The following is a 26,712-nucleotide window of genomic DNA, read 5'->3' as shown; positions in this document are numbered from 1 at the left end:
TAAGAATTAAGATGCAAACATAGACATCAGTCTAGGCATAGACAAAGTCAGGATCATCAATATCATTGTCTTCTACCTCCACATCTTGCCTCACTGGAAGGTCTTTGGGGCAATAATACACATGAAGCTATCAACTTCTACAATGTCTTCGGGAATACCTCCTGAAGGACCTGCCTGAGGCTGTTTTACAGTTAACTTTTTTTCACGAGTAGAGGGAGTAAACTCTAAAATAATGTTAAAAAGTATAGTTTAACATATAGTTTAACATGGTTATCGTGAGAACAGCTAATCAGATAAATCATTCCAAGCCCCAGAGGTTATTTGAAGGGGTGAGGACTGAAGAAGAGCTGTATAGTAAATACATAAACCAGTAGTATAGTTGTGTTGCTTATCATCATTATTGAGTATCATATACTGTACATAATTGTATGTGCTATACTTTTATACGACTGGAAGCACAGTAGATTTGTTTACACCAGCATGACCACAAATATGTGAGTAATGCATTATGCTACATTACGATGGCTACGATGTCACTAGACAACAGGAATTTTTCAGCTCCATTAAAATGGAAAGAATGTCACACACGTGGTTTGTTGTTGACTGAAATGTTATACAGCACATTACTCTGTGTGTGTGTGTGTATTTACTGTGTGTGTGTATATATATATATATAAATGTTATGTGCTGCATAACATTTCAGTATATATATAGTGTGTATATATATTTACTGTATATATACACACATATATGCATACATATACATATATGTTTTGAAGATATATTACTGCACTTTAAAAAGAGAGGAAAAGCTATTGGAAGCTAAATACTTCCTGAGATATGTAACTTTCCCCAAACCCATAGTGAAATGGTTCTTAAATAGAAAAGCCCTGTTTTAGTGCACCATATGATATCAGTTAGACATCACACAAATGCACATTCCTAATAGCATCTCAAGGTGAATAAATGATATACTTTATACGTTGCTGCATATATCACATTTAATGAAACACCTACCTGAGTCTTAAAAACACTTTACTTATCTTTAACGAGAACACATGCTGTACTCAGAAATAGTAATTCTGACAACTCTCAGTACTGAGAATGGGTGAAACAACAGTGAACATCATTTTCACAGCATTGTTAAGACAGCAATTTGAAGAAAATGCTGAGCACAGCTCCCCCTGCCTTGTCACTGAAGGTTGCCTGGAGATTTGCGAGAACACGTGCACACGTTGACTCAGCAAGACCAAACTGACTGTACATCCATGATCCTCTGGGAGCGAATTGTTCTTAAAATAATGTGAAATATGAAGCATCCAAAAGGTGATGGAAGCAGTGAAAAATACCATCTGCAAAATAAGAATTTCGGATTGTTGTCTTGTTTATACTTGAGCCTTCGATAAATTACTTAATTAGCTTCTTCTTGACCCATTTCTCTTTTATTTAGGCTGCTTAAAAAAAAAATCCCTGGTAGTTTAGATAGCACAGTTTAATACACATAAAAACACTTTAGCCTAATGATTCCTTTAATGAAATTTATGTGAAAATGTCGTTTCAATAATGAGACTTCTATATTTGTCCAGTTTTATTAATCTTTATAACTTGTGGGATACTTTTCAATGATCTGAAGTAAAACAAAAAAAATTTGACTGGAAAAATGTGGAAAAGCATTTTGAGTCTTTCTTTATCAAAGAATCATTTATTTTTTGTACTCCAGAAAACACTTATGCATCAAATTTACTAAAGGTTCATTAACAGTGCAGTAAGTCTAGAATAATCATAATCTAAAAAAAAAAATCTTCAAGTAATCAGATTTTTGTCTTTCATAGTCAATAGTCTAATGTTATGTAAAAAATTACAAGTGAAGGCCGGGCGTGGTGGCTCACGCTTGTAATCCCAGCACTTTGGGAGGCCGAGGCGGGCGGATCACGAGGTCAGGAGATCGAGACCACGGTGAAACCCCCTCTCTACTAAAAACACAAAAAATTAGCCGGGCATGGTGGCGGGTGCCTGCAGTCCCAGCTACTCGGAGAGGCTGAGGCAGGAGAATGGCGTGAACCCGGGAGGCGCAGCTTGCGGTGAGCCGAGATCATGACACTGCACTCCAGCCTGGGTGACAGAGCGAGACTCCGTCTCAAAAAAAAAAAAAAAAAAAAAAATTACAAGTGAAAAATCATAACAACTTCTAAGGTGTGTTTAATGTCAACATCCTTTGATATCTTTAGTTCTTTACAGTGTGAACTATGTTAATCAATCACAACATCCTATGTTATTATCAAAATGCTCTATTTGCTAAGACAAAAAAATGAAATGAATTATTTTATAATTTTAATGAGAGGAGACACAAAAAGGATTTTGGAATTTAGAAAGTTAACCCTTAGCAAGCCAGAAAGTAGGGTAACCAAATTCTCTCATTTAATTATCTTAGACTTTGCTATACTTCTCAACACATATGGAAAATATACAGCTCCCTAAGTATGGTTGCAGCCTAACATCCCAAACCAATGAGCATTGATTGTGTCAGTTGCTAGGAGGCCACAGTAGCATCAGTAACCTGCTTTCCTCTTAGGCCCACGTGGTTATCCTGAGAATAGTTAATCAGATAAATTCCAAGATCCACAGGTTATTTGAAGGCATGGGGACTGAAGAAGAGCTAAAAAGGGAAAAGGAGATGACTGCAACACTTCCCCAGCTCCTGAAGCAAAGAGACCTGGAAAGATGGGAAAGCTAAATTTTGCTGGCACCTCTCACTCCATTACAAACACACACACACACACACACACACACACGATGTTGCACCTTTCTCACTTCTTTTCTCACTGTTCCCCTTGACGTTCATTTAAACTTGACTTTACACATGTAGAGTGCTTATGAGCTACAGAGGAAGGACACAGGCAGACCAAATAGCCTTGACTCACACATTCCTCCAGGAAATTATCTTTGGGCTCCATGATTTACTGAGCAGGTGCTCAGTAACTGTATGTCAAATAATTGAAGGCATGCATGCCACCTACTGACGTTAGGGTTAATTCTGACCATTCATTGGATGACTTATCCTCTTTCAGTTCTGAATCATTTCCTTCTGCATATTTGAGAGATCCTATGCTGCTAGGAATTGTGGCTTTGGGAATTAAACATGATCATCCTGAACCCTAAAAATTCTGGAAAACATCTACAGAAGCTTGGGTTTTTCCATCCTGTCTTGGGCTCGTTCCAATTTTGTAAATGACTTTCACGTATTCTCTTGATAGTTCACCTGCAGCTTAAATTTTATGGGCACCTTTAAGTGAAATTTTTATATAAATGATGCAATATGTGCACAAAAATCCATCAGAAATTGAAATTCCATGGTGAGAAAATAAATCAGTAGAGAGTTTGTTTGTTTATATATAAAGAGTGTGCCTGTTTAATTTAATGCTCTATATGTAAGTGATCAGCTTTAAAATGTAATAATCTATAAAAGATTCCAGATTTTTACATGTTTACATATTTAACATTCAAGAGGCTTGACTTGAATTCAGATCTTCAAGGTTCTGTTCCCACATGCCAGGAATGAAGCAGGCTAGAGACACTTGTTAACGTCTGCAGTTGAAGGCCATAATGACCCTTCTCCATTCTGCTGGATGCATACTTTCCATCATGACCTAGGCTTTGCCTCCTAATTTCTACACAGGCTCAGAGCCTATGACAGAACCTCCTTAACCACCATGCTCTGTGGACGTATCTGTACAAAAATCCTGTGTCATCTTCCTTGGGAATGACATTATTGCAGGTTCAAGTCTTGTTATGGGTTGAAGTACTGTGTAGCATAATGTTATAGTGCTTAATCCAAATTATACAAAGCAATTAAACATTGGCGAGTAAAGCTGTGTCAACAGGAAAATATTTAGTAAAAGATGAATCCATCTAGATAGATTTGTTTCATAAGAGTAAACCTGTTTGTGGCAAGGTTATGCTGGTGCTTATAAACTCCAACCCTTTGAATAACCTTCATGTGCACTGTTTTCATAGCCCACATAGTTTCTATGGCCATATCTTGCATACTTCTCAGAGCAGAAGGACTGAAACAATATCTATCGGTGGTCCTCACAAGAGCAGCAATAATTTTTTTCCAAAAGGTCTTCCAAAAGTCTTTAAAAATTTGTAATTACTGTTCATTTATTGTAAAATAAACACAAATTAAGAAGTACAAGAAAATTAAAACTCAATTTCACCACCCAATAATTAACCACAGTTGACATTTGTCTAATAGGTTTCTGGATGTTTTTCTAGGCATATATGTATATACTTCGCAAAGACGGGAGCATATTGTACATATTCCATACAGGTGTTTATATCCTTTTTTTTTTTTTTTTTTTTTTTTGAGACGTAGTCTCGCTGTATCCCAGGCTGGAGTGCAGTGGCGTCATCTTGGCTCACTTGAACCTCCGCCTCCTGGGTTCACGTCATTCTCCTGCCTCAGCCTTCCTAGTAGCTGGGACTATAGGCGCCCGCCACCAAGCCGGCCAATTTTTTTTTTTTTTTTTTGTATTTTTAGTAGAGACGGGGTTTCACCGTGTTAGCCAGGATGGTTTCGATCTCCTGACGTCGTGATCTGCCCGCCTCGGCCTCCCAAAGTGGTGGGATTACAGGCGTGAGCCACCGCTCCTGGCCAGGTGTTTATATCCTTGCACTTAACAATTTCTCATGATATATTTTCAGGTAAATAAATGTTATTTTACAACATCATTTTTAATGATGGCATAGAATTTCTGTGTATAAAGGTACCATAGAATATTTAACCATTTTCTACATTTAGCAGTTGGGCTGTTTTCAATGAACAGCACTATGGTAAACATCTTCAGCTAAATATCTGTTTCCTTAGGATTAAAATTTCCTTTTGGTCAATTACTAGATATAAAAATGCTGGTCCAAAGCATATACATATTTTTAAGGCAGTTGATAATTAGGGTGGCAGCATTTTCTGAAGAAACCTTTAGCTATTAATGACATCTCACCTGGGTTTTTGCAACAGACAACTTGAGAGAAAAATTTTACCAAGAAAATGTTGCAAGTCACTCTATTTTGTACAGAAAAAAAAATAGTGGAATCTTTTGGTTTTCAAATGAATGCTTGGTTTCAGGTTGAGTATGCTTATAGGAGATATGTTTTAAAACGAAGGAATAATCTGGGCCCATTGATCACTGGAAGAATATAGGCACACCAGAAATGCAGAGGGCACTTTAGCACAAGTGATGTCCTGGACTTTGTCCTGAGCCACCCAGGATGTTAGAAGTCCCACACTATTGAGTGGGGTCACTGACAGTGACTGGCAACATGACATGAAACTCTCTTCTTGGTTAATCTTTTCCTTTTCACTTCATTGAAGGGCATGAAGCTGCTTAAGAGTCAAATATTAAATCAAGCCTGTACCAACCACCACAAGCTGAGTAAATTCAATTGTGATCTTTTAAAACAAAAAAGCCAGGTGTGACTCAGCACTCCAAAAAATCCTGTGTGCACTCAATATAAAGGAGCTTTGTTGAAGAGTCAAGAAAGAAACAAGACTTCTGGTTTTGGCTCTGCGTGTAAGAAGCTTAGAAGTCACCATTCCATCCAAAGGACAACTAAAAAGCAAAGAGAACAAAGAATGAAAAAAAAGAACAGCAGAGAATATTCAAGAACTGTGGGACAACTATAAAAGGGGTAACATATGCATAATGGGAATACCCGAAAGAGAAAAAGAGAGAAAGGAACGGAGGAAATATTCAAGTAATAATGACTGAGATTTTTCCAAATTAATGTCAGACACCAAATCACAGATTGAGGAAACTCAGAGAACACCAAGCAGGATAAATGCCACAAACAAATAAACAAAAAACTCAACAATGAGGCATGTCATATTCAAACTGCAAAAAAAATCAAAGGTTAAAAAAAATCCTGAAAGAAGCAAGAGGGAAAAAAAAATACTTTACCTATAGAGGATAAAAGACAAGAAATATAGCCAACTTTTCCTTGCAAATAAGAAGATAGTGAAGTGAAATATTTAAAGTATTTAATGAATATTAAGTAAAGACACAATATTTATATTTATTTGTAAGATAAATATAATATATATTATATTTATTTGTATGTTTATATTTATTTACATATAATATGTAATAATGCATACATAAATGATAATACTTATGTTTATGTGTAATAAATAAATATTAAATAAATATTTTAAAACATTTGAAAGTGTTTAAAGTACATTGGAAAGAAGGAAAATATGTCAGAAATTTGAATATACATAAAGAATTTGAATATACATAAAGAAAGGAAGAGCACCAGATAAGAAATAAGGTAAAATACTTTTATTTTTCTCCTTCTTAATTGATCTAACAGATAACAGTTTGTTCAAAATAATAATAATATATTCAATTATGTATGCTTATACCATATATATGTATGCTTATATATAAGTGAAATGAATGACAGCAATGATATAAGGGACAGGAGGGAGAAATTAGGAATATTTTGTTATTATAAGGTACTTGCACCACCTATGAAGTGGTATAGTATTATTTGAAAGTGAACTTGGGTTAGTTGTAAATGTATATTATGGATTTTAGGGCAGCCACGAAAAGCAAAAAAAAAAAAAAAAAAGACATGTATCTGATATGCTAAGAAAGCAGCATATCAGAAAGTGAATTCATATAAAATGCTCAACTAAAACCACAATAAGCAGAAAGACTTTTTAAAAAGAAACAAAGAATTAAGGCAACAAATAGAAAACAGTAACAAAATGGTAGCTATTAATCTAGCTATATAAATTATCATTTTGAATATCAATGGCCTGAATACATCAATTAAAAGATAGATATTATCAGACTCTATGTTGTATTATATATTGTCTCCAAAAACCCACTTTAAATATAAAGACATTAATAGATTAAAAGTAAATGAATAGATAAAGATATGCCATGCTAATATTAATATTATAAAAAGAAAGTAAGAGTAGCTATACCAATTTCAGAGTAGAATTCAAAGCAAGGAAATTCATATTAAAACCAAAATTATTACAAGAATAAAAGCTACAGACTAATATATATTTCAAAAACATAGATGCAAAAATCCTTAAAAAATATAAGCAAATCAAATTCAACAATTGTACACCATGATTAAGTGGGACGTCTCACAGCTATGGAAGCCTAGTTCAACATTCTAAAATCAATTAATCTGTTACATCAGTCAGCTAGAGAAGAAAAAAAATCACATGATCATATCAATAGACACAGAAAAAACATTTGACAAACACCTTTTTGTGATCAAAACTCTCAGCAAACTAGGAATAGAGAGGAGCTTCCCGAACTTGATAAACAATATCTACAAAAATCCTACAGATAATACCAGACTTAATGGTGTAAAACTAGAAGCTTTCCCACTAACTTCAGAAACAAGGCAAAGATTTCATTTTTCATTACTCCTTCTCAGCATTGAACTGGAAGTTCCAGCTAATGCAATAAAACAAGCAAAGGAAATAAAATGTATACAGAGTGAAAGGGAAAAAAATAAAACTCTCATTGTTCACAGATAACATGATTGTGAACAAAATCCAATAGAAGTGGCAAAAAACTAAACAAAACAATACCCTAAAGGAAACAAAACTCTTAGAAGTAATCAGTTAGAACAAGGTTGCAGGAAACAATATTAATGTATAAAAGTCAATCAATTTCCCATATACCATCAATAGTGGCATTTGAAATTAGAAACACAATACTATTTACATTAGCACCTCTCCTCAACAAACTTTGTGTGAGAGATTTATCTGAGGAAAACTACAGAATTATGGCGAAATAAATAAAAAAAGAACTAAATAAATGGAGAGATATGCCCTGTTCTGGACAGGAAGATTCAATATCATCAAAATTTCTGTTGTTTTTTAAACTTGATCTATAGATTCAATGTAATCCCAAATAAAATCCTAGCAAGTTATTTTGTGGTATCCACAGACTAATTCTAATGTTTTTATTGAGGGGTAAAATATCCAAAATAGCCAACACAAATTTGAAGGAAGAACAAAGTTGGAAGACTGACACTACCTGACATTACAGTAATCAAGATAGTGTGTTATTTGTGAAAGAATGGACAAATATGTAAATGGAACATAATAGAGAGCCCAGAGATAGGCCCACATGAATATAGTCAACTGATCTTTCATAAAGGAGCTAAGACAATATAATGGAGCAAAGAGAGTCTTTTCAACAAATGATCCTGGAACAAATGGACATCCACATGCATAAAAATAAATCTATACCCAGATCTTATACCCCTCACAAAAATGAGCTCAAAACAGACCAGAGACCTAAGTGTAAAATGCAAAATTATAAAACTCCTAGAGCATAACACAGGAAAAAATCTAGATATTCTTGAGTTTGGTGACAATTTTTTAGATACAACACCACAGGCATAATTAATGAAAAAAAAAGAATTGATAAGCTGGACTTCGTTAAACTAAAAAATTTATTCTTTGCAAAAGACGTTGTTAAGAAAATGTAAAGGTCAGACACAGACTGGGAGAAAATATTTCTGAAAGTCATATCTGATAAATAATTGTCATCCAAATATACAAAAAATTCTTAAAACTCAATACAATAAGAACAATTACAAAAAAACCTAAATAGGTTTTAAACCTAAACAAATAGGTTTAAAACCTAAACAAAGATATTCAAATGGAAAATAGGCATATGAAAAGATGCTCCACATCATGTCATTAAGGAAATGCAAATTAAAATGAGATATCAATATATATCTATTAGAATGATCAAAATCCAGAACACTGACAACACCAAGTGTTGCCAAGGATTTGAAGCAACAGGAACTCTGATTCATTGCTGGTGGGAATGCAAAATGGCACAGCCACTTAGGAAGACAGTTTGTCAGTTTCCTAGAAAACCAAACATACTCAACATACAATCCAACATTCATACTCTTTGGTATTTATCCAAATGTGCTGAAAACTTAGGTCTACAAAAAACCTGCACTATGGATGTTTATAGCAGCTTTATTCATAATTGCCACACTTGGAAGCAACCAAGACATACTTTAGTAGTGAAATGAAAGAGTAAACTATAATGCATTCAGCCAACGTAATTTTATTTAGCACTAAAAGGAAATGTGCTATCAAGCCACAGAAAGACATGGAGGAGCCTTAGAGCATATTTCTGAGTGAAAGAACTCAATCTAAAAGTTACATACTGCATAATTCTAACTATGTGACATTCTGGAAAACGCAAAACTATGGAGATAGTAGAAAGATCAGCAGTTGACAGGGTTTGAAGGAGGAGAGAGATGATTTGGCTGAACATGGGTAATTTTTAGGACAATGAAAATACTCTGTATGGCACTATGATGGTGGATTTCTGTCATTTACATTTTTTGAAACCTGTAGAATTATACCAAGCATGAAGATTAATGTAAACCGTGATAATAACATGCTAATGTAGATTTGTAGTAAAGGTACCACTCTGGTAGGGGATGTGATAATAGGAGGGGCTTTGCACGTTTCAGGTGGGTGTGTTGGGAAATCTCTGCCTTCCCCTTAATATTGCTGTGAATCTAAAACTGCTCTAAAAAATTAAATATTTTAAACAAGAGAGAGAGAAAGAGAGGAGAGACCAATATGTAGTAGAACAAGTGGAGGACTGAGAAAAGAAAGGCTGGGGCAGTGGCCTGGGCAGAAAAGTAGAGAAAAGCTATAGTCCCATTTTCAGTGGTTACAAAAAATTACTGGGAAGTGGAAGGGAAGGGTGCACGTTTATCTTAATTTTATTCTGGAGTTAGTTAAAATGCACTTACCCACACTTTAACAAAGAGAAATGGTTAAATGAATAAACACAGAACATGTAGGTGCCCAGCTCAGGTCCCAGGTGAACACCAGGTAAATGGAAAAACTCTCAGAGGTAGAGGAGCTGGAGAAGGAGACAGTGTTGAGGTGTTTACATATATTCTTTCTAATGTCAATTGACTTCACTCCTCTTCCCTCCCCTATTCCTCACCAGGAAAGAGACCACTATAATGGTCAAATAATTCTGTGTTCCCTTTCTGCACACACTCAACAAAAATGCACACTGCCCTGTTGAGATCTCTCTTCACTGCAAGGCCTAGAGGAGACCCTGCTTAATAAGCCGGGAGTCAGGGCCCTGCCTGAGCTGTCATAAAACAAGATGAAAGCCCAGTATACTTTAAATAAGAAGAATGTGGGGGGGCACAAAACAGACTGAAATACTAAAGGAAAGCAATAGAAAAACAAACAAAAGAAAACAAAAACAGAACTGAGACAACAAAAGTTGAAAAATATGTTTTTTTGACAAAACACAGTTGTATTAAAAATGTCTTCCCTGGATCAATTTTGGGGAATATTAATATCTTTTACATAAGGAGGTTCTATCAGCCAATCAATATTTTCTAAACCTAACACTTCTTAATTTACAATTAAATGAGAAAGACAAGCCAATGATTTGGGATGCTTCTTTTATAACAAAATAGAATATGATCGGTAACTTACTTGTTACATTTAATGATAATGATAGCTTATATTAATTGAGAACTTGCAAAGTGCCATGAATAGCATTAAATACTTAATATATGTTAACTTATTACCCCATTTTAGAGATGAGAAAACTGTGTCACTGAGACTGAAGTAAATTATCCAAAGACTCATCCTGTGGATGATTGGTAGAGCAGGGCTTTGAACCCAGGCACTCTGATGCCAGCATACATGTTTTTAACCCTATACTGCCCTGGCTTCCATGTGGAACAGCGTCACTGGAGTGGAAAGAGCTGATCAACTCACTATGCACATTCTTCAGTCATGTTCTGTAGAGTTTTTTTTTTTTTTCAATGAACATAAACTGGTCTTCTATGAAACAGATCTTTACAAAGATTTACAGCACATTGCTGGTTCCAAAATGCCAGCTTAATAAAGGCAGTTGTGGAGAGTGCTTTGATGTTATCTGTATGAATAAAAGAAGTATTTTTATGATTTGATCCCAAAGAACACAAATCGTTTAAGCTTGTTTAGGTCTTCCAGAAGAATGTTGACTACTACCAATAATCTTTTAAAAAACGAATTCCATTTTAAATATTCAAATAACTTACTCTAAAAATATAAGAACTAAAAAAGTAGTTTAAAAAAAATGAACCTACTGGAGTTGCCTTGAAAACAAATGAACAACAGGACAAAATTATAGAAGGTTTCTTTGTGTTCTTCACGTTGAGGCAGAGTCCTTCACAGTTCTTAGCAACAAGCATAGTGTTCTTAAGAAGTGTGTATCTATCAGATAAGAAAGTATAAAAGTAAGGGCCATAATGCAAGAGCAAGACCAGAAGACACCATAGAGCCATCGGCTTGTATGTTCTGCGGGGGTTGATTATCCACATCAAAGCTTCCAAGTCTTCTGGTTCCTCCTCTTAGGACTGTCTGATCTTGTGCTAGGTTGACAACAATGATGAACAAACATCAGGTCTGACATTGCCAGTCTTGATTTTTACAGAAGTCCCTTCCTAACAATTGCAACACACTGCTATTTCCCTTTGTACATAGGTAGGATAATGCATTTCTATTTGACTGGAATGTATATTCTCGGCCTTTTCTCACCAGCCTAGGTATTAGCTACTCACCAGACACATAAGTAACTGTGAGGTGGAATGTGAGACCTCACACAATGCACACCTTTTAAAATAGTCATGGTGACATAATTCAATAACAGTTTTCTAGGTTGGGGTGGAAAATATTTTCAGAGAAGAATAAAGACTGCTAAAACAAAAGGTAGACAGCCAATTTATAATCTAGAGCAATGCACCAGGACAGGAGAAACACCAGGGTCAGGGAAGTGTTCTGTTCTCCTTTCTCTTTCCCTCTCCTAAAGACAACACTGAAACTCAGTAGCCACATCTATCTTTTCTTTAAAGCACCAGGGTCAGAAACAATATAGGAGAAACAGAGTAGAAGGTTTGTTAGAGATGACAGAGTCTTTGGAAGGCTCCTGGAAAATAGGAAATACCTCTTGACATTAATTGATCTTTTTCCAAAATCTTCATTATATTTATCTCAAAAGTGCTATATGGTTCTCTTGCACCCCTTTTCAAGATAATAGAGCTTTGGGTGATGATCTCCTAGTCAGTCACCCCTATATCAACAACTATTGCTGCACAACTCCCAACTCCTTAGGAAAGGGCTGTGCATGGTAAAGTCATTCACACCCAAATTCTAACAGTAGATGTCAGCACTAGCCTTGCTCATTTAGTTTCAGCATCTGTTTTAGGGAAGGAGAATTCAAATGTTATTTGTTCAATGGCAACATCTTAAGGACAGGAAATATCTAAAATATTATTTTGAAAGAAAATAGATAATTATATGCTTGCCATAAATACTGAAATTTTCTCTTGGGAATGAAGAATTTGGAGAGGCTGCCCACATTTATGTAGACATGTTGAAATGTAAACTGAAAACCAAGCCTACTTTTAGATGGTTTTTATTCCTCATCAAACTCCCAGACAAATCTATTTGTTATAACATTCCTGAAGAAAGTAACAGATAGTGCTTGAAGTTAAAGAGAGAAAATTCTTATATTATCATATAAAATTTACATCTGAAGGCTTGACAGAGTTAGCTTTAATTGTGCTTTTTTAAAAATAGACTTTACAGAGGCCGGGAGTGGTGGCTCACCCCTGTAATCCCAGCACTTTGGGAGGCCGAGGCAGGTGGATTCCTTGAGGTCAGGAGTTTGAGACCAGCCTGGCCAAAATGGTGAAACCTCATTTGTACTAAAAAATACAAAAATTAACTGGGTGTGTTGGCATGGGCCTGTAGTCCCAGCTACTAGGGAGGCTAAGGCAGAAGAATCGTTTGAACCCTGGAGGCACAGGTTGCAGTGAGCTGAGATTGTGCCACTGCACTCCAGCCTGGGAGACAAGAGCAAGACACTGTCTCAAAAAATAAAATAAAATAAAATATAAAAATAGACTTTATTTTTTAAAGCAGTTTTAGGTTGACAGCAAAGTTGGGCAGAGGTACAGAGATTTCCCATGTACCTCTTGCCCTCCCACACATACAGTCTCCTCAGCAATCAACATCCCCCACCAGGGCGGTGCATTTGTTACAACTGATGACCTGTATTGACGCATCATTATCTCTCAAAGCCCATAATTATATTAGTCTTAGCTCTTGGCGTTGTACATTTTATGAGTTTTGATAAATACATGATATGTACTCCCCATTGTAGCATAATAGAGAGTAGTTTTACTGCCTTAAAAATCCTCTGTACTCTGCATATTCATCCCTCCTGTCCCCCTAACTCTTGGCAACCACTGAACCTTTTTGAATTCCATATTTTTGTCTTTTTGAGGATGTCATATAATTGGAATTATACAATACATAGCTTTTTCATTGACTTCATTTACTAATAAGCATTTAAGTTTCCTCCCTATCTTTCCATGGCTTGGTGGCACATTTCTTTTTTTGTTCTAAATAAAATTTAATTGTCTAAATGAAGCACAGTTTCCTTATCCGTTCACCTACTGAAGGACATCTTGGTTGCTTCCAAGTCTGGAAATTACGAATAAAGCGGCTGTAAACATCTTTGATTCAGGTTTTTGTGTGGACATAAGTTGTCAACACATTTGGGTAAATATCAATGAGTATGATTGTTGGATTGTATGTTAAGAGTGTGTTTAGTCTTTTAAGAAACTGACAAACTGTCTTCCAAAGTGGCTGTACCATTTTGCATCCCATCAGCAATGAATGAGACTTTTTGTTGCTTCATATTCTTGCCAGCACTTGGTATTGTCAGTGTTCTGGGTCTTTGGCCATTCTAACAGATGCTTATTGACATCTCATTGTTTTAATTTGAATTTCCCTAATAACATGATGTGGAATATTTTTTTATGTCCTTATTTTCCATCAGAATATCTTCTTTGGTGAGCTGTCTGTTAAGATCTTTTGTCCACTTTTTAAATGAGTTGTTTTCTTGTTGTTTTTATTGTATTGAGTTTTGAGAGATCTGTATAAATTTCAGATAGCAGTTATTTATCAGATATGTCTTTCACAAATATTTTCTTCCACACTGTGAATTGCCCTTTCATTCTTCTGACAATGTCTTTCACAGAGCAAAGGTTTCTAGTTTAATGAAGTCCAGTTTATTCATTCATTCTTTTATAGATTGTGTCTTGGTGTTGTATCTAAAATGATATCACCATACCCAAGTCATCATTTTCCCCTATGTTATGTTCTAAGAGTTTTATAATTTTGCATTTTACATCGAGTCTCTGATCCATTTTGCGTTCATTTTTGTGAGGGTGCAAGAGCTGGGTGTAGATTCATTTTTATGCATGTGGACATCCAGTTGTGTCAGCATCATTTGTTGAAAAGACTCTTTGCTCCATTGTATTGCCTTTGCTCTTTTGTCAAAGATTAGCTGACTATATTTATGATGGCGTATCTCTGGGCTCTCTATTCTGTTTTTCTGATGTATTTGCATATTCTTTCACCATCACCACACTGCCTTGATTGCTATAGCTTCGTGGTAATTTTTGACATTGCATAGCATCAGTCCTCTAACTTTGTTTTTCTCCTTCAATATTGTGTTGACTATTCTAGATCTCCAAAAAAAATTATAGTCTTTTTTATCAATAGTTACAAAATAACGTGCTGAAACTTTGGAATTGCATTGTGTCTATAGATCAAGTTCGAATGAACTGCCATTTTGACAATACTGAATTTTCCTATCAAAGAACAGGTAATACCTCTCTATTTAGTTGTTTCATTCCTTTCATCACGTTCTCCTCATATAAATCTTGGACATATTCAGTTAGATTTATATCTAAGTATTTCATTTTGGAAGTGTTAATGTAAATAGTATTATGTTTTCTTTTTTCTTTCTTTCTTTTTTTTTTTGAGATGGAGTCTTGCTCTGTCACCCAGGCTGGAGTGTGGTGGCGTGATCTCGGCTCACTGAAAGCTCTGCTTCCCGGGTTCACGCCATTCTCCTACCTCAGCCTCCCGAGTAGCTGCAACTACAGGCGCCTGCCACCATGCCTGGCCAATTTTTTTGTATTTTTAGTAGAGACGGGGTTTCACTGCATTAGCCAGGATGGTCTCGATCTCCTGACCTCTTGATCTGCCTGCCTGAGCCTCCCAAAGTGCTGGGAGGCGTGAGCCACTGTGAGCCACCATGCCCGGCCAATAGTATTATGTTTTCTTTCTCTCTTTCTTTTCTTTATTTCAAGACAGAGTCTCGCTTTGTTGTCAGGCTAGAGTGCAGTGGTGCAATCACGGCTCCCTGCAGCCTCAACCATCCAGGCTCAAGCTATCCTCCCACCCCAGCCTCTCAACTAGCTGGAACCACAGACATGTGCCAACACATCCAGCTAATTTTTGCATTTTTTGTAGAGATGGTGTTTTGCCATGTTGCCCAGGGCTGCTCCTGGAGTTGTGCACAGTGAACCTCCAGTAATTTGTTTGTTACAATTTAGGTTTTCCTGCCTCAGTACTGGTTCTAGAGGCGGTTTCTGCCTTGGTAAGTTGTGATTCTATGTATTAATTTGTCTGTTCCCCTAGTTGTTGGTGCAGGTATTTGCCGTGGGACATCACTTCTCCGATGGACCAAGAAGATACATGTAAGAATTGTTCATTTTTCTGTTTGTTCTGCTTCTTATTTGTTAAGATGAGTGATGACGTCCAAGCTCCTTACATGCAGGACCAAAAACTGGAAGTCCTAATTATTCTTTTAAAGCATTCACCTTTCCCTCATTTCACGTCTGTATTGTTGAGAACTATTTACTTTGAGAGGTATTCTCACAATACCAAGTTCTTTAGCTCCTTTATTTTATAGAGTATTTATTAGAGATAGAAGGCTAACAGTCTATTAATGTTGAAAGTGATCTTAGAAACCATCCAGTCCAACCCATATTTTTAAGATGAAAATTAGGTTCAGAAAAACTAAGCAACTTGATCAAGGTCATTGAGAGCCAAATTTCGTCAGTCTTGTGCTTTTTCTCACCACATTCCTCATCTCTCAATTTTAAATTGCTTAATTTGCAGATCTCTGTAGTAGGAATGAGTGTTTACGTAGTCTACTGTTGTAAGTGGAAGTTTGGCTTAATTTCCAAAAACATCTGATTAAAAACAGTTTTGTATGGTGAGGTCTACTGTTTGATTACTCATTTCTGCCTCTACCTCAGTTTTGTAGTGATATCAATCGTGCCTCCCTCAAGTTACAGAGGATGGTGACCCTATTCCCTAGGCAGATTCTGTTCAGTCTAAGCCCTGGCTGGAAATCCTGTTTTCTGTCCAGTGCTTAGCTTAGGAATAAACATGTGACCTAATTTGGGACATTGGGACATAAGAGAAAATCTACGGAGGGGCTTCTGGAAGAGGTTTCTTTGTTCCTAGGAGATAAAAACAATGAAAGATTGTTTCCTGGATGTTGCCACATCTGGATGTGAGGCCTAGAGCTCCTGCAGCTGATTTGGGACTATAAGCGGAGCTAGCTGGAGGGCAAATGGCGAACAGTAACGAAGATGGATGGGGAGATGGGAACAACCCAGATCTTGAGGACATTGCTAAGCTGCTAGACTTCCTTTACCCTAGATGTTAAATTACCTTATTGTTTGAACCAGTTTAACTTGCCATTTTTTTTACTGGCAGCCAAAGTTAGCTTAACAGAAACAGCTATCAAATGCATATTATCTTATTTCCAAGTTTACTTTAAACATATACTTTGCTTAAATTTAATATAAACCTAATACCTAAATGTAGTGTCTGGCCCATAATAGTAATATTTTCAGAGGAATCTAAGTACTGTCTAATTTCTATGTCTACAGATTATGACCATAGTTCTCTGTTCTTCAAGGTCCAGATGTTACAATGTGATGACATACTCTCCCACATAGGCCTGCCAGTTTGGGACTGTTTAGTATATTTTTAAAATCTGAACTAAATGACTTTAATCAGCAAGTTCTCCTTACAGTTTGCTGTCATCTTGTGATCTACTGCTTTACTTTACACATTTATGTTACTTGCTGGACCTTTGAGGTATCTGTATTTAAGACCCTGTTAAACTGCTCTGTGCAGAGATAAAAAAAAAAAATCTCCAACCTCAGTGCCCTTTACTCCAACTAGTTTCAAACATTATAGGTAGCTCAGAAATTCTGTATCTCCAGACACTAGGGTTTGTATAGGCCAGTGCTTCTCAATCCTGGCTGCAAATCAGAATCAGCTGGGGAGAGTTTGAAGTCCTGATGTCCAGGCCCCATCCCAAAGGAAGTAAGTTAGAATCTCTGGGAATGGTACTTAAAGTTTTTTAAAATACTTTTAATTTTGAAATAATATGAAACTTACAAAAAAGTTACAAAAATAGTATAAAGAATTTCTGTATACAATTCATCCAGATTCTTCGTGCTATCTTTATCATGTTCTTTCTCTCTGTCTGTGTGTGTCTCTCTCCCTGTGTCTCTCTAGAATACTTTTCTCTGTACACACATATTGTTTTCTGAAACATTTGAGAGTAAGTTGAAGACATGACACTACTTCTAAATATTTTATTGGGCATTTCAGTGTATATTTCCTAAAGCAGGGGTCCTCAACCCTCCTGCCACAGACCTATACCCAGTCCGTGGCTTGTTAGGAACTGGGCTGCACAGCAGAAGGTGAGTGGCTGGTGAGCGAGCGTGACTGCCTGAGCTCTGCCTCCTGTCAGATCAGCAGCAGCATTACATTCTCATGAGTGTGAATCCTATTGTGAACTGCACATGTGAGGGATCTAGGTTGAACGCTCCTTATGAAAATCTAATTCCTGACGACATGAGGTGGAACAGTTTCATCCCGAAACCATCCCCACCTCCCAGCCCCAGTCATGTTTATGGAAAAATTGTCTTTCATGAGAGCAGTCCCTGGTGCTAAATGACATTTTCTTACACAGTCGTAGAACAATTATCAAAATCAAGAAATCAACACTGATACAATTGTGTTATCTAATCCACAAACCTCCAAATTTCTCTAAATATTCCAGTGATGTTATTTTCCTGGTCCAGTTTCTAGACCAGGATTCTTGAATTCAAGAGCACCACTGAGTTTAGTTGTCATGACTCTTTAGTCTCCTTTAATGTGGAAACATTCCTCATATTTTTCATGACTGTATCATCTAAAAAAATAATAGACCAGTTGTTTTGTAGAATGTCTCTCAGTTTGGGTTTTTAGATGTTTCCTCATGATTCAATTCAGGCTATACATTTTTGACAGGAATATCCCAGAAGTGATACTGTGTTCTTAGTGCATCATTACCAGGAGGCAAATGACAGGCATTCACCTTTTAAAATCTGCCTTTGTGATTTCAACATGTGCCCAAGGTTGACAACTACTTTGGACAAATATATATACATCCTTATTTTTCAAGCTGAATGTCTTTTTAACGGATGGAACCAGGAAGTAATTAGGAAAGAATCTTCTAATTCTGCAGAGGACAAATCAAACAAGTCAAAATTTGATGTCAAAATGTTGGGGAGATTGGTGACTTGGCAGAAGGAAATATAAGAGATGAAGAAGTAATGAAGTGTCTTTATGTTCTATCCAATTTAAGTCTGTTTCTTAAACTGCTGCTGAATAGGTCAACACATTTGGGTACTTCTCCCTATTATCCAGCCTTATTACGCTGATTAAGCTCCTTCTCTCCTCTGTGTTCTCATGACAGTGATTCTTTGGAGTTGTAATTATCATACTTTCCCTTGTATTTAGGATACCTATGCAGGGCAGTGGCTTACATCTGTAATCCTAGCACTTTGGGAGGCCAAGGCGGTTGGATCACATGAGGTCAAGAGTTTGAGACCAGCCTGGACAACATGGTGAAACCTCCTCTCTCCGAAAAAAATACAAAATGTTAGCTGGGCGTGGTGGCAGGCACCTGCAATCCCAGCTACTTGGGAGGCTGAGGTAGGAGAATCGCTTGAACCCAGGAGGCAGAGGTTGCAGTAAGCTGAGATTGCACCATTGCACTCCAGCCTGGGCAACAAAGCAACAACTCCATCCAAAAAAAGAAAAAGAAAAAGATACATACTTGTTTTCTCCATTAGGTTGTAAGTTTCCTAGGTGCAGAAAGTTTTTAGTAAAATTTTATCCACATATACCACCTAGGTGATTGTAAATTATTAGACACTCAATGAACACTTGCTGAGATAGATTATAGGATGTTGCTAGCCTGCATTTTCTGCTAGTTTTGAAGAAAATCAGATAAGATGTGTAGATACAGACTCATGGCAAATTAAGTTGGTCTGAGTCACAAATTCAGGTATAAGAAATACCACATTTCTTTATTTTCAATGGAATAACTTAATTTGAGCTTTATACTGCCAAGTGGTTAAGAAACCTAACTGCAAGCATTCATGGAGCTTCCCACCCCTTGCTTGAGCTCATATTAAGAATTCAGAATTATGAATAGTTCCCAAATACATATAACTGGAGGAGGCATTAAGAGGAAATGGGATCTTCCTCTTCTAGTCTTTGTTTCTTGTCCATATTGATAACCTACTGGTTACATTGGCCAGTTTGCTTTAGAAGTAAGCAGGCTTCCAAATTAATCTGCCTTGAGGAGGTCTTGTGATGTCTCAATGGCGACATTTCTCCGAGTAAAGAATCTTAACCAAAGTTCCTCAAATTGTTGATGTGCTGAACAGTGTATAACTGGCTGACACTGAATAGGATGCTGATTCATTTTAAGATGAGCTGTAGCAACATATTTTACCGATTGTCTTGAATGTAGACATCTTTTAGACTGTACGTTGTCATCTGTAGCTAATGATTGTAACTTCTGTATTGTATCCTCCAATGAAAAGAGGACATCTTTGGTATGAGGAGCCCTTTTCCCTTCTTTTTAAACTTTCCTATAAAAATCTTTCATTTTGTGACAAATTCCAGAACACTCTCAACTTTGTTGGTGTGTGTTCCTGGGTCGATCCTCACATTTGGCTTTTCATAAACCTTTATAACATTATTTCTGCCTCAACAGCCTTAACTTCAGTCAACAATACTTTACTACTTAGATGACAATTATCCTTGTCCTTGTGGTCCATATAGCTTTGATGGCTCTCTGTGGCTTTCATATCCTGGGATTTCATTATGAAGCAATGATGTCTCTTAACTATCTTGGAGCCCAAGAGAGAAAAATTTGGCTCACAAATATTTTGGCTCACAAACTTGCTTCGATGACAAGCAAACCTTTTTACAAAAAACATGGTGCATGCCTTTCAGCAGGCCACGTGCTCTCTAGTTAGTCACAGTCACCACCACCCCTTACTCTTACACCCATGTGCTTCATACGTTTGCATGACCTTCACGCCATCAGAGACCTAGGACTTTGCTGTCCCAGCCCTTAGGCTCTATTCCTCTTACTGGTCTTGCTAATTTGCTGGGATACACCTCCAGGAGCCAGAGCTTGGATCCTCTTCTGGAAACTACAGACCCCTTTTCTGTCCCTCCACCCTACAGTTTCCCTATAGGGAAGCATCCTTCTAAGCCACTCTGGTCCTTCCTACGCTCTGTTGCTCTGTTCTCATTCTAACACCTCCTCCTGTATTGGGTCACCACCATCTGCCACTTCTTTATTACTGCATGCTCTCCCCTTCCAATTCCATTTATTTGCTGAAGGAGTAGGTTTTAAAGCTTTCTCTTTGAATGGGAAGAAAAGAAAATAGTAATAAAGATCAGGAGAAAAAAAAGTTAATATTTCAAATATTATTCCAGCAGAGAGTTAGTTATTCCAGGCTCCTGTGCTGTAGGGTAACAGTAAGCTAATTATTCCTGTCTCTTAGCTGAACTTGTCTATCATCAAATGATGATACTTAGTAAGTAAAATGCACAAGTAGTTTAAAAAGATATAATACCTTGGAAATACACTTAAAATCTAATACGCTTTTCATTTTCCCACACATCTATTTTTTTTATAACCTTCAACAGGTAAAACTCAAATTTTGCTAACTATAGAATTAGAGGGTGACCTTGGTGTAAGATAACTGAACTAAAACTCTCACAAGCTTCTCCCTACATAGCCATTATCCCAGCTTTCTCCAAATGGCTAACCAACATTCTATTTCCTTAATCACAGTCTTCCCCTCCAAGGAAAACATCCATACCATATTCAACTGCTCAAACCACATTTCTACCTCTGTAGATCATATTGGGTTGCACACGTTTTTGAGGACTTTCCTACCCCAGGCCATTTAAATGACATATAAATTATATCTTAAGTATTCTTTCCAATGAGCACTTCCTTCTGATTGACTAGAAGATTGTTAACTGTTCCCCATCCTGACCACAGTCTGTCTGAACATGATGCTCACCCAGTTTGGAGGACACTTTAATTAATACACTGTTGTATTTTTGAGATTTCTCCAGCTTCTAATGGAGCTGTCTTTGAGAACAGTCTTGAATTTTGGGGGGAGGGTTGGTGGTGGCAGAAAAGGTGGGTGGCTTACACTCCTGGGTCTCACAGGTGTTTATAGGATGTCTAAAACATATCAGTAAGTTTCTGGCACATCTGTGGAAGGCAGAGCCTCTTCTCTGCTAAGTAGTGGCTGTGGAACCTGGAGGAAGTTCCTACATGTTTCCAAGCCTCAGTTTCTTCTTCTATAAAGTGGGGCAACAGAGATTCCCTGGGAGAGTGATTTGAGCTTTAACAAGACACTTAGAATGCCTCCATCACATAGTGAGCCCTAATTATTATTATTTCTTATGTCCTTAGATTCTCCTGTGCCCCCCAAATCTTCTTTTGCATGCTCAGAGACCCTGTGCCCCTGGGAATGGTTGTCTACTAGGTGAGTTTGGGAGCAGTGGGCCTGGAGCCACAGAGCCAGCACTCCCAGTGGAACCTGAGGAAGCTACTTCACCTCTCTGGCCTCAGCTTCCTCATCTGTTAACTTGAGATTTCTTTGCATTTTTCTGAAACTCCATCCACTGCAACATGCTTATCAGATTAAAGGTAGAAGAGGGCACAGGCACATGTTTGGCTTGTGTGTTAAAAGATCCCAGAGAATTGGGACAGATATACCAAGCCCTAGCAAAAGTTTCATATCTTAGCCATGGTGATATAACCGAAATATGTACTTTGGTTTTTGCCCCTACCTCCTTCCCTTTTCCTTGCATGGAACTCCTAAATTATATCATTGGAATTTGGGGAAGTTATAAGTGTTTTTTTATATACTAACAAAATGACTGATAGTTGGGGGCTCCCAGATAGCTTCAGGATGAAGGCTGGTTGACAGGGGAACCAATTATATGGTTGGAAGGTTGGAACTTTCAGCCCAATCTTCTGATCTCTGGGGAGAGGAGAGAAGCTGAAGGTTGAGTTGGTCACCAGTGGCCAATAACTTAATGAATCATTCATTAATAGTGGAGCCTCCATAAAGACCCAAAAGGACTGGGTTCAGAGAACTTCTGGGTTACTGAACACGTGGAAGGTGACATACTCCAAGAAGGCATGGAAGCTCCATACCCCTTTCCCATACCTCGCCCTCTGCATCTCTTCTATCTGGGTGTTCCTAAGTTGGATACTTTTATAATAAATGGGTAAATGTAAGCAAACTGCTTCCCTGCATCCTGTGAACTACTCTAGCAAATGACTGGGCCCCAAAAAGGGGCTGTGGGAACTCCCAATTTATAGCCAGTTGGTTAGAAATTCTGGAAACCCTACTTGGAATTGGCATCTGAAGTGGGGGTAGTCTTGTGAGACTAAGCCCTTAAACTGCGGGGTCTGACTCTAACTCCTGGTAGACAGTGTTAGAGTTGAATTAAATTAAAGGACACCCTGTTGGGGTCAGCTGGAGAACTACTTGCTGTGTGGGGAGAGAACCCCACACATCTGATGTTAGAAGTAAAATATTGAGTGTGAAGTGTCTCTGTGAGAATAGAACAAACAATTTAATGTTTCCAATCTCTTGCCACTATCTGCTGTCCTCAGCACTAAGACAACCTGGTCTTTAAAAATCAGGGGGGTTTTAGAAGTAGGTAACTATCTGAAATAGTTGGTGATGATTTGGTGGTTCCAGAAAGAATAAGAAAAACACCACATGGAGCCTTATAAGTAGATATAAGATGAATTCCAAGATAGATCAGGCCAGTTTTACCACAACACACATCTTCCTGTGTGGTTCACTCCTTCTCTCTTTCTGTTTTAACTAATGTTTCTGTCTTCTCGGTCTTCGTTTTTAAGTTTAAATTGTTTGCACTTTGGCCTGCTCAGCTAAAGCTTGTTTCTCTGTCTGGGCTCATGAACAGGTATGGCTAATTTGCTTCTAGCTGTTACTAAGTTCCTGTGTGTCTGTCTTGACAAGAAGATTCCTTTGCTATCACTCAATTTAGAGCTAATTGGAGCCTTTCATTTGTGGCCAATTATAACAGTTAGTTAAGCTTAGGTAAATTCATTTAATCTTTTTTCATAAAATGAAGAATAACTTGATTGAGTAAAAAAAAAGTTTCCTTTCTCTCCTATTATCAACAGCTTGAAGACACTATGAAATAGTGAAGTTACTTATTTTCTTATTCCGAAATTGCAAATAGATTTTCAAACACTTAAGTGCTTCCATTTTGATCCTTTCTGGGATATTCATTTAAATTCCCCAAATGTTTATTGAACTGTACCACTGAATCCTAGTGTGGAAATCTACCAGGGAACCCAACCAAAAATATAACATACAGGTTCTGACCTTGATAGTTAATAACTTTGTAGGGCAGAAGACCATATACACAATTATTAATAGGGGCAGAGTCTATTAAATACCAGAAAAAATTAACATGTATTGCAAAAGGTAGAATACAAAGAAAAGGTTAAGTCTAGCTAGCTGGGAAGGTGGGTGGTGGGTGGTTAGGGAAGACTCAGAGATGAAGGTAGAAGGAAGGGTAGAATTTCGGCAGGAAGAAATAGTGATGAGAGTAGAGAAGGCATTTTAGGTGGGCACAGCTGACTAGGCTGAGGAGTGGAGGTGGGGAGAGCAGACCTTTCCAGGGAGAGCCTAAGTTAGCTAGATCTTGGAAGGTGAGGAAAGGTATTGCTCAGAATGCAGCTTGGACTTTGGTCATGGACAGTGTTGTGTTCATGTCAACTAGTTTATACTTCACTCCATAGCCTGCATGGAGACATTGAGAGTTTTTAAAAAGAAATAATATTGTCAGAACTGTGCTCAGAGCAGCTTGCTTGGATGATATTGCTTCAAGGGGTGGTTAGCAGGGGTGGGCACACTACAGCCCTGTGGACCAAATCCAGCCCACCATCCATGAGTTAAGAACAGTTTACGTGTTTTACAATGGTTGAAAGAAAATCAGAAGAATAAAATTTTGTGATACATGAAATTTTGTGATTAAGTTTCAGGATCCAGCAATAGAGTTTTATTGGAGCACAGCCACACTCATTTGTTGATGTATCATCCAGGCTGCTTTTGTGCTACAACAGCAGAGTTGGTGGTTGCAACAGAGACCATATGGTTCACAAAGCCCCAAATATTTACTATCTGGCTCTTTACAGGAAAAATTTCTCAATTCCTTGTCTAGAAGTCTAGTTTAAAGAAATCAGACTTTGGACAGCTAGAAATTTCAGGGAAAAAATGTAAAGTACACAGAACTAATACTTGTTTAGCCTTGATATCTGAAATTTTGCTGTTCATTATGGCCTAACAAAGTATTTTTTTATCATTCATTTATTGATCTACTCACCCCAAGCTAGCCAGTTAGTAACAGGTTTACTCTTGCAACTCTAGCCTCCAAAGTAGAAAACAAACAAAAATACAATCTCTAAGACTAGGCAAAGGCAAAGAAAGCACTACATTTCCTTTCCCTTTGGGAAGTGGAGTGAGTCATGGCTCTTTCACCTGCTATGTCACCATGGGAAAGCCACATAATTATTCATTTTCTCATCTGTAAATTGGGTCAATAAAATCTTTCCTTCCTACTTCACAGAGAATGAAAAAATACAAGATATATTACTCTGTAAATTTTCAGTTGAAACATATGAAAAATAACAGTTGGATTCAACAATTTTTTTGTTTGTTTAGACAGAGTCTCACTCTGTTGCCTAGGCTGGAGTGCAATGGTGCAATATCAGATCACTGCAACCTCCGCCTCCCAGCAATTCTCGTGCCTCAGCCTCCTGAGTAGCTGGGATTACAGGTGTGTGCCACCATGGCTGGCTAATTTTTGTATTTTTAGTACAGACAGCGTTTCACAATGTTGGTCAGGCTGGTCTCGGACTCCCGGCTTCAAGTGATCCACCTGCCTCGGCCTCCCTAAGTGTTGGGATTACAGGCACCAGCCACCATGCCTGGCCTCATTCAACAATTATTGAGCACCTACTATGGGCAAGGTACTACTGTAGGCTTGTGGGAAACACATTAAAAAAAAAACACAAAAAATGTCTGCTCTTGTGGGACCTGTGTTCATTCTTTTGAAAATGACAGTCTTGTCACCCTTTCTGTCTTCTATCCCTGTCCCTCTCTGTTGGCAATTCCTATACTATGGAAAATTGTTCTGATCATACTTAATTGTAATGATCTTCTTTTGAAGTTATTATATGCTAAATTCAATGGACCCTGCTCTGACACAAGGGTTTTTCTTCTAGTCACCAACTCTTAGGAAGTGAAATTACTATAAATTATCATTAACATCAGAGAGGAAACCAGGCAGTCATCTTATCTATGGTAAGAATCAATTTAATTTGTCCAGATTTGTTTGAAGTTTTTAGTCATGGAGAATGTAAAGATTCTTTCCTAAATGCAGAAAATTTTAATTTATCTTCACCAATATCAAACAGTAATGCATTATCACAACTCAGATGGACTCTGTGGAAGCGATCCCAAAAGGCACATTCTAAGATTATGATGCAAAATAACAAGTTATTTAAACAGTCATATGGAAGTATTTTAATAAAATTTACAGTTGAAAGATCGCTTCTGCAGAAAAACCTACTTTTAGATGTACTTCAAATTCTTAATTTGAAAAAATATTTTCTATTGTATTTACTTTCTTGATTTGTTTATATATGAAAGTTTATCTCATTTTATAGTGGGGGATGGACATGAAGGTAGAAATTTATCTAAAAAACATATTTTTCTCTAATAAATTGAGATCTAGAGTGTGCTAAATTTAAATAGCGATGGTGATGTTTATGAAAGCATGTCTGGAAGGCAACTGTGTCTGTTGGTCTGGTGCTAAGGAGGAAGATCTGAGCTGCAGAGAGAGACGGACTTGACAATACGGACGTGGATGAGCAGAGCACAGGCAGAGTGAGAAAAGGAGGAAAGCTAGGCTGGAGCCCTGAGTCTGATATTTAGGGGAAGGAAAGGGGAGAATATCCTGGAAAGTGGACTGAAAAGAAGCTGAGCGGTACGAGGAAAGCCAGAAAAATGAAACGTTACTGAAATCAAGAGAAGAGAATGTTCAAAAAGAAGCTGGTGGCCTAGAGAGTCAAGTCTTGCTGAAATCTGACGTAGCGTCAGGCCTTAGAAGTGTACTCTGGGTTAGCAATAACGAGTTCGTGGGAGATCTTCCGAACAGCATTCTCAGTGGTATGTTGGGTGCAGCAGCCAGAGTGTGATGAGTGGGAAGTGAGGAAGTGGATGACTATTCAACAAATGGCGTTAGAAAAAGACCTTTTCAAAGGGAGAATCAACAGATGCTCACTAAATGTCTATTATATGGCAAGAGTGTGAAAT

At 37.4% G+C, this 26,712-nt stretch overlaps 1 protein-coding gene across 5 annotated transcripts in view; it reads left to right on the top strand.

The window, feature by feature from the left end:
- SLC38A4 (solute carrier family 38 member 4) overlaps positions 1-26,712 on the top strand; it is a 201,027-nt gene that overhangs the window by 5,088 nt on the left and 169,227 nt on the right. For 3 of the 5 annotated variants that reach the window (XM_058426722.1, XM_058426724.1, XM_058426719.1), the window contains exon 2: positions 15,584-15,642. The exons of the other annotated variants lie outside the window; for them this stretch is intronic. The gene's annotated coding sequence lies outside the window, so the exon portion shown is untranslated. The remainder of the gene's footprint in view (positions 1-15,583; positions 15,643-26,712) is intronic. 5 annotated transcript variants of the gene reach the window in all.

Source organism: Hylobates moloch, unplaced genomic scaffold, assembly GCF_009828535.3.
Source record: "Hylobates moloch isolate HMO894 unplaced genomic scaffold, HMol_V3 SCAFFOLD_13, whole genome shotgun sequence".
Classification (NCBI taxonomy): Eukaryota; Metazoa; Chordata; class Mammalia; order Primates; family Hylobatidae; genus Hylobates; species Hylobates moloch.
The sequence above is the reverse complement of the archived record's forward strand: the minus strand, read 5'-3'. Positions and strand labels throughout refer to the sequence as shown.